General features: G+C 45.8%; 1 pseudogene across 1 annotated transcript in view; it reads right to left on the bottom strand.

Moving 5' to 3' along the window:
- Nucleotides 1-1215: 1215 nt before the first annotated feature.
- LOC149355250 (condensin-2 complex subunit G2-like) overlaps nucleotides 1216-9007 on the bottom strand; it is a 123796-nt pseudogene continuing 116004 nt past the window's right edge. Inside the window, exons 17-18 of the transcript XR_016289345.1 lie at nucleotides 3333-3432; nucleotides 1216-1810 (exon numbers count right to left, since the gene is read on the bottom strand). The product of XR_016289345.1 is annotated as a condensin-2 complex subunit G2-like (transcript). The remainder of the gene's footprint in view (nucleotides 1811-3332; nucleotides 3433-9007) is intronic.

Genomic DNA, 9007 nt, shown 5'->3' with positions numbered 1-9007 from the left:
ATCAAGGCACTCGCCCTCGCTTCTTTCCCCCGTTGCCCAAAAATATTTTGTGCTATGTAGATGACTGTCTTTCCGTGTTGAACCGGGAAGACGCGCCTCCACTACTACATCATCTGAACTCCAGTCATCCATACAGTTTACTATGGAAGAGGAGAGTTCCGGTCACATTGCCTTTCTCAGTGTTTTAGTACAGCGCACATTGAATGGCCTCGTGATGTCGGTCTACCGGAAAGCCACACATATAGGCCAATACCTGAACTTTGCCTCTGCGCATCCGGTTGGACACAAGCACTCCGTGGCATCAGCGCTCTTCACACGCGTGCAACACCTAAGCTCATTCCCACAAGCGTGAAGGAAAAAAGAAAAAAAAAGGATAAAAGAAGAACTCTCTAGAAATGGCTACCCAAGGCAAATTCTAAACTCGCAGCAACGCCGATATTCAAATCCACCCACGGCACCAAAGAAAGAGCAGAAGTGAGCCGTCATTCCCTACGCGGTTGGTGTGAGCGAAACACTGGCAAGAACCTTCAGTGATTACGATATTCAAATCTGTCACATGCCTACAAACAAGCTCAGACAGCAACTTGTGCGAGTGAATGACAATTTAGAAAGCACTAGATGCCCCGGGGTTTTATACAAGATTCCTTGCCAGGATTGCGATGCAGCCTACATCAGCAAAACTGGAGATTACAGGAGACGGCTCAGGGAGCATAAAAATGACGTTGCCAAGGGGCGCACTGAGGAAAATGCCTTGGCAGATCACCATAAAAGCACCGGTCACATTATTGCCTGGGATGCAGCCAGTATCATATCCACCGAGAAATCATTATCATCCCGCCTACTCCTAGAGTCATTCCATATCCAATCAACTCCACACACACTTAATCGGACACGTGGGCCCATGCCTGCAGCATACGCATGCTCATTACAGCGGCCTTCACTCGTATAAACACGGCCGATCTGTTTTTCGTTTTCATATGTGAACAAGGGATCTGTAGGGGTTCCAAAACGTCATTTGTTTTTTACCCTGGTGTTCTTCAATTTCTTTCCGAGTGTTAGGTTTTTCAAAATGATGTCATTTCCTAGCCAGATAAGTTTTTGTCGAACACTGGACTATGTGGTTGCCTCGGGTATGACAAAGAAATTTACAAGGTGTGTGCCACCAGCATTCAACAGTGAACATCACAAAGGCTCACAATAATATGATGAACAGAGTGCAGTGAAATGGCCTTAACTTTATTTTCGGCAAGACAAATCTTCTGTCTACTTGACTGCTAAAATTTTGATGAAAGATCAACATTAAAAACTGTTGAGAATAATCTCCTGTCTGCATGACTGTTAATATTTTGTTGATTACCTCAAAGACACTAATTAATACAATAACCAAATACTACAGTCTGGATACACTAAAAAGTTAAAAAAAAATGAAAGTGAAAAATTAAACCAATGCATCAATAAAAGCAGCATCCACATCACAGTCTGAATCCATATAATGTGAAAGGAAGAGGGACTGAAGTGGAAGCTGTGTCCATTTTGGAAGCACCCAAACGCTCGCCAGATACATGGCCAGAGTGCTTGTCAGTGCTGGCAAAGGCACTCTTTGATACGACTTCTGTGTCCATCCCAGAAGGGGGCTGTGAACCACTATGGGATGCAGGACCAGAGCACTAGTCAGCAGAGACTTCACAGCAAATCTTGTCCACGAGGGAAGAAATCGTGGAAGCCTGGACCTTGGTCTTTGCAAAGAGTGGCATGAACTTCTTCACAACTGGAGGTAGAAGGGCAATGGGCGTCTTCAACTGGTCCTCTTCTGCTAAATGAAAAACAAAGCTGGCATTGTTTCTTGTTCTATCTTGGCCGGTGCTTTTCTCAACAGCTGTTGCAGACAGAGCACGATACCACTCTCGCCTACCACCCCACCATACCCTCCCCTTCTGCTTTTCTCCTCCTGCTTTTGCCATACCCTCCTCCTCCACTTTCCTTTTCATGCTCCCACAGTACCCTCCCCTCCTTCGCTTTCGCCCTCGCGGTCTCTTCGCTACCACTGTATTTCATCCCCTGCTGTGCTCCTCGTTCGCTCTGCCGGTTACAGGGCTGCCGCCATAGACACGCTAACAGGTACTTAACTCTTTCCCTACTGCAAAAAAATGACGTATTTTGAGCGGTTAAAATAAAAATTACTTCAAGAAGTGCTAAATGTACTGTGCATTGTAATGCATCAAACTGTAGCTTACCAATTATACCTCTGAATGAAAAAAATACCAGAGTTGTGTATGCAATACTTTTCGAAAATTTATTCGTTAAATTCCACATAAATGCAGCGTAAAAAAAAATAATGTGGAAGCAAAGTAACCAACTTGCCAAAAACCTCGTTTTATTAAAGCATATTTATTGGTTAAATATGCTGCTAACACAAAAGAAGAATAAAAGCAAAACAAAAACAAGTCGCTGCACTGGGCCAGAAGTCAATTCCAAAAATTAAAATACACAAAACGTTGCACATGTTCTTAGCTACCATTCTTGTGATTTTCAGCTGCATACATAATGAACTGCACTTTCCGTGGAAAAGTTAGGCAATATGACTGCTGCGTCAACAGAGAAAGCAGTCGCATGAGGACAATAAGTGGAGGTAGATGTGTTTTTTTTCTATAGCAGAGCTTGTCATTCGTACTTTTCTTCCATTTTTTTTTTCGTTTGGTAGTGGATGGGTTCTACAGGAAAAAAAGGAGCGTGGCCTTCCTTGACATCATAATAAAAAATTTGCTGGCATATTTGGAAAAATATCTTCGCAATATGTTGCAAAGACCCTAAAGCACCAAATAAAATCACTCCTTTACAGATAAAGTGTACTGCATAAAACACAATGTGAACGGCAAAACGAAACATGCCCGAGCACACGCTGATGTCTCGGGCCTCTGAGACGATGCCTCGCGATTTAAACTGAAATTCGCCCATTCCACAAGGTTGGCCAACTCACCACTACTGCTCTAAAAAATAAAAAGGACAGCACAAGAACAGACAACAATGCTCAGTGCAGCCTTTCACCTTTGAGGAGTGAACGGTGAAATGAACACCATGGTCGGCGAAAGGCACGTCCAGTAATATTTTCATTTTTCGTCTCACCTCCTCATGTTATAAAATGAGAAAACAAAACAGAAACCAAAGAAATGGTGCTATAGAAGCAAACTATATGGTGCAGCTTGTCAACAAGTGCCGAATAGAATTTCTGATGGCTTGTTCAAAACGTGGGTCATATATGACCCATGGCTTATGGTGCCGTAAGGAATGAGCTAAGAGCTGTGCTTTGAAAACAAACAAAAACATGCACTCACTTATCTCTTGGCACAAAAGCACGAACTTCAGGAAATTTGCTGCAAACTGAAAGCTGACCCATGTTGTCATCAGGACAGACCTAGCCACCTTCAGGTACATCTGGAAAAAAAAGAAAGCAACAGAACTGACGGCACATGCTTTACCCCAAGTGCACACATACAACATTTCGAGCAGTATGGATATAGCACAAACAATGATTTTCGAGCAATCTGAAGACAGCTGCTTAGTTTTCTAGTCTATTACTATGTCCTACTGTGATGTCACTGAGAAGTGCACAGTGCGAAAAGCAAATGTAAGCCTGAACAAAGAAATACTGTTAGCACTTCATGCAACACCCTTCACTCGAAAATTCACAACACTGGTCACCTAAGCTGCTGCAGTGGTCTCTTACTACTGAATTGCATACAAAATTTCACCGTCGTATATCCAGAAAGTTGTTTTCCAATAATATATATATATATATATATATATATATATATATATATATATATATATATTTCCTCTTAATCTTGTGAAAAGACTGCAGAGTTAAAAAAAATGTGGCAGAAGGCTGGTTCAATATTCATAGCATTCTTACTGGTGTGCTACAAGCCGACATTGAGAATTTTTTTTTGGCAAAGCACAAATTTTAGTTTTGAATTTTTCCAACGCAGTGTTCGTTGACATATTTAGAGTGTGAAGAAAATTTCATACAACAAATATAAAATTCGCAAATCTGAAAAACAAAATGTCACACTGCATTACAGTCCTAGTAGTGCAACAAAACAACTGAGGTAAAATAGATAAAATAGTTGTGACAAAATCTGCTTCGCAAGGTGAGTACCAAGGCAATAAATAGTAACAGAGAAGACGGTTATTCAAGCATTTCCTCACAATGCACAGCTGTTATGGTTCATGAAACAGTTTTTACATTACTTCCCGGTCCGGTTGATTTCAGCGATGAGACTTTTGAACTGCATAAAAAGGGAGGCATACAAGCCGATACAACAATTTTCAAAAAATCAGTTTTTTGGCCATTTTTAAGGGTTTCAAGGCAACACCTCCCCTTAATGACAAGAGAATGATGGCACAATAAAGGCATTACATATGACAGGTCATGGTGCCTCCTGAAATTGGAGGCAACCAAACAGCAACACTGAAAAACCACCAAGCCTACTGTACTGCATGGCGACAGAACTCTCCCAAAGACACCTAGCTTTCCATTTGGCCACTGAGCTATGCACTCCGCAGTCCCTCTTAAACCATGTTCCTTGCACATCATTCAATTTGGTTTCCAGGCATGCTTGCCTTTTGATTTGTGTAGACTCGGCATACACACAGGAGCCCAGAAGAATGAGAAATCTCCAGACCAGTTTTTGCCTTCCCTTTCAGTGGAGAACTGACAACAATATTCCAAAGATACCAATGAAACCAGTGCAGCTAAACGAGGACATGAAAGACACAATACAGGACGGGTGCTATTTTATGTGTGAGTCTTTCCTGTCTATGTTTCAGACAGGGTGGGTGCTCTTTTGATCCAATGTATACTTATGTCCTTGGGCACTTTTTGACAGCTGCTTAAGCTCTGAGGTAGAAACAATTGAGTTACCTGTAAGGCAGGGTTTTCCAAAATAGTTCTTTAACCATTTGGGAACCTTGAAACAAGTAAAGTTTGTTGAGACATGAGAATTTCTTTGTGCTGTGACTTAAAATGGCGTTTAATCACCAATTAAAGCTGCAACAACGTTCACACTTCTCTGCACAGCATGACGGCAAGCAGAGAAGCTGGGTGGTGACGTCACCTACAGAAGCAGTCAGATTTCTGCCTGCACCCTGCCATGCCTCTGCAAATGCAAATAGTGGTTTTTTGTTCTGAAGCAAATTCGAAGCGAATAGAAAACTGCTCAATAATTTTGAAGCAAATGTTTTGGATACTTCTGGTGCACAAGAAAGGTTGAACGGCCCAATAGGCACTTTTTAAAGGGACCATGAAAAGAATTAAAAGCCGCTTGTAAATGTTAGAAGTGATGCTCAGAAGCATTGACACCAAGTATGAATCTTCGGAACTGAGCCGGCAATTTATTATGAATTTTTAAAAATCGTGTTTTTTAAAATTCGCGGGCCGCTTGGTGTCTTCGTAGGGAGCAATTCTGAAACCAAAATCGGGAAAACAGACGTCACTAGTCCCATGACGTCGGCAGGCCACCACACGCTGTCATTCGCTAGAGCCGCGGCAGCTTCGACGTCACGGGCACACTTCCGGTAGCGGTGAACATCGTCTGCTCGAGCGGCCACGCGACCCCCTCGGGCAAGCGCGAACGAGGGCATTGCCTTCGCGCATATGGTTTTAATTTACCTCTGCCGCCTCTTTCTGTCGCGAGTTCGGGAGCCAAGAAAGCGCAGAGACCGGAGAGACGCTGCCGACGCACGCTGCTCCTCGGGAGTGGGACAACCGGAAGTCGTAAACCGAACGTCAGCGAATGACGTGTTCATGGGCGGAGCCCAGTCCCGGAGCTGTTTTCTTTATTTTTTTATGGTACCCCGCGCGTACGAGTTGAGGGGGGAGAGGAGGAGCGTGATTTTTAATCGCCTATAACTTCGTTGTTATTGATGCTAGCTCAAAAATTCTTGCGCTGGAGTGACGAGTGATGGATTGCCTATCTTTACGTAATCTCAATAAATTTGTTTCATAGTCCCTTTAAACCGCATATTTTTCTAATCTACAAGGCTATTACGTTAGAAAAACTAAGAGTGCATGGAAGCTTTGCAGCTGTCTCAACTTTCTACAGAAATTGCCACCAGAAATTGGGGCAATCGCCTTACACGCGGAGCCGATATATTTGTGGGGTGCAGGGCCTGTCTGTGGGACCTCCAATTGCTTTCAAGTGACTCCACTAACGCTTGCTATGTATATGCACCGCACCTTTGCCCCCAGCACATCCCGTGTCAGGCGCCGGAAATGGGCACCCATCTCCATGTATCTCGTGCTAGCTCCCTCTTGCTCATGCCATTGCGCTCGATTAACAAATTCCACGCAGAGAAGAGTGGCTGCGGCTGCTACAGTCAGCTGCGACTCATCCTGGGGAAATCAAGGGAGCAGCGTGCATCCTCCAATTGATGCACGCCACCGTGTTGGTTCTGGTGTGTACACACCACGGGTAGCACAGGCAGATGCACTGGCAGGTGCAAATCAGGGCACTACGCACGTGCCTGCTTGCGTGTGCTGCGGTGCCTACGCACAGGAGACTCCGGCATATGGGCGATCGTGAAAGGCACACAGCATGTGTCCAAGAAAGTGCTGATGGAGTCGGGCTGTGGTGCCATCCTGGGAGCATGCTAAACACTATAACACTATTCACTTGAAACTAATACTTCGAGATTTCGAATAACCAAACATATTTGGATTGAATTGAATACTTTAATGTTCGACTATTTATTCAGAATTACTCAACATTTGCAAAGGACTAGTTTGGTACTGTTTATTTTCTGTTGTTAGCATTCATCCGTGTGGTCTTCTATTCATGTTTTGTCCGTTTTGCGGGCAAGCGCCCCAGAAACACTATTCGCGCGAGGCGAATACTTCGAAATTTCGAATACCGAGAATTCGGTTCGAAGCGAATATCGAATACCGTGCTATTCGATCGAATATTCGAAATTATCGAATATTCGCACACCCCTAATTCTAAGCTATGAGAATACGAGACGGCGTTAAAGCATCGTCTTAGACCTCTGAGTTGCTTTTGTTGTGTGTTTCGCCATGTGTTGTCGAGAGCCGAATACTTGTTCAGCAAAGGCAGGCAGGGAGAGTTTTCTGGCAAACGGCGTCTGGCAGTCGTTCGTCGCTCGGGTACCGTCAGCAAGGAGTTTCCGCAAATGTGTTCGTGTTTGTGTGTGCAAAGTGAGCGCATGCATTTGCCCTGTTGCCGTCCGGGGTCCTTCTCTCGATCCTGCATCTGGGGACGCAGCCTCAGCGAAGGACTTCATCGGGGGGAGGAGTCTGTTACGTTGCAAGACACTGCTGGTGTGTGGGCCCGCGAGCTCCGGAAACTGTTTGTGCCGCGAGCATTCCGGCCTACCCTCCGCGCCGCAGGGTGCCGGCCTCGTCGCGGACGCGTGGCTCATGTTCAGCCGAAGACGCAGCCCCTCGAACTTGACATGTTTATGAGGGTCGCGGTTGTCCCCTCTCCTCTCGCATCGGAACTCGGGGTGGTCTTGATTCGGCCCCCAAGGACGCTTCTTCCAAGAACCGCGGCTTGGTCACGTGACCACGGCGTTCGAAAACTCGACTGTCAATGGACAAAGGGAGTCTGCCTCCAGCAGCGGAACAGAGCAGCAGCTCGGGGAGCCAGTCTGTATTTTCCAAGGGCCTGGGGCCCTCTTTTCTTTTGGGTTAAATTCTTTTAATAAAAACCAAATTCCTGGCCTTCACTGAGTCCACAGCCCATACCTCGCAACAGCACCTATCTCCATGTATCTCGTGCTAGCTCCCTCTTCCTCATGCCGTCGCACTCGATTAGCAAATTCCACGCGGAAAAGAGTGACTGCGGCTGCTACAGTCAGCTCTGACTCATCCTGTGGAAATCAACAAAGCAGCATGCATCCTCCAATTGATGCACGCCACCGTGTTGGTTCTGGTGTGTACACACCACGGGTAGCACAGGCGAGAGAGCGCCTTCAAAGATCCAGGATCAACGGAGCTCCGCTACGTGGCTCAGGGAGTCACCTTCGTCGCAGCGCAGCGTGAAGGCCAGGCGAGAAGACAACCACTTAAAGGCAACCTCGACAATCTGGGATCGACCAGGCTGCATGGTGTAGCTCTTTAACGGCGGGATAAGGACAAGACTGGTGGACAACTGCTGACGAGAGAGCGCCTTCGAGGATCCGGGATCATCGGAGCTCCGCTACGTGGCTCAGGGAGTCACCTTCGTCGCAGCGCAGCGTGAAGGCCAGGCGAGAAGACAACCGCCCAAAGACAACGTCGACGATCTGGTATCGCCGGACTTGGCAGTTCCTGTCTTCGGCAGACACGGTGGCCATCGAGGACTCCTGGTTGGGTGAGTGCTGAAGCGATTACGTATTGCCAGATGATTTAGAACTGGGTTCTATCTGAGGAATCGACTGCATTTATTCACCACTGGGTGTGTGATTAGTTTGCAGATTTTGTAGTCGGCTCTCGCCAACCATGGATATAAAGAAATTGACTAAAGACGAATTGCTGCTGTTGGCAGCTGAACTTGGTTTAGAGGTAAATCAACGTATGAGGAAGCCAGATATTCGCCATGCAATTGAAGAGGTGGAGTTTGAAGAGGACGAGATAACGGACGCTTTGGAAAAGATATGCCGAGTGCAGAAGGAAAATGAGCCGAAAAGAATAGAAGAGCAACGGGTAGCGGCAGAGCAACAGGAGCGGGAAATACAGGAACAGGAGCGGGAGTTGAAAAGATTGCAGCTTGAAGTTGAGATGCTACGAGGCGCAGTCAAGAATGAAGGATGCGTAACTTCAGTAAAAGCGGAGAGTGAGAAAGCAGAGTGCCAAGAACATGCACAAGACGAAGGTAGTCTTAAACTGTGCGAAAAGGCGCAACAGACCGAGCACAAGCGCATATTGGCAAAAAAGATGGCCAGAGCACTGGCGAAGGAAGCTGGGATGTGACGCGATCTCATCTGCGAGTATTCAAAAGAGGCGAAAACATTT

The sequence above is a fragment of the Amblyomma mixtum genome, chromosome 3 (genome assembly GCF_055824585.1).
Source record: "Amblyomma mixtum isolate Tamu chromosome 3, ASM5582458v1, whole genome shotgun sequence".
In the NCBI taxonomy this organism is placed as follows: Eukaryota; Metazoa; Arthropoda; class Arachnida; order Ixodida; family Ixodidae; genus Amblyomma; species Amblyomma mixtum.
The sequence above is the reverse complement of the archived record's forward strand: the minus strand, read 5'-3'. Positions and strand labels throughout refer to the sequence as shown.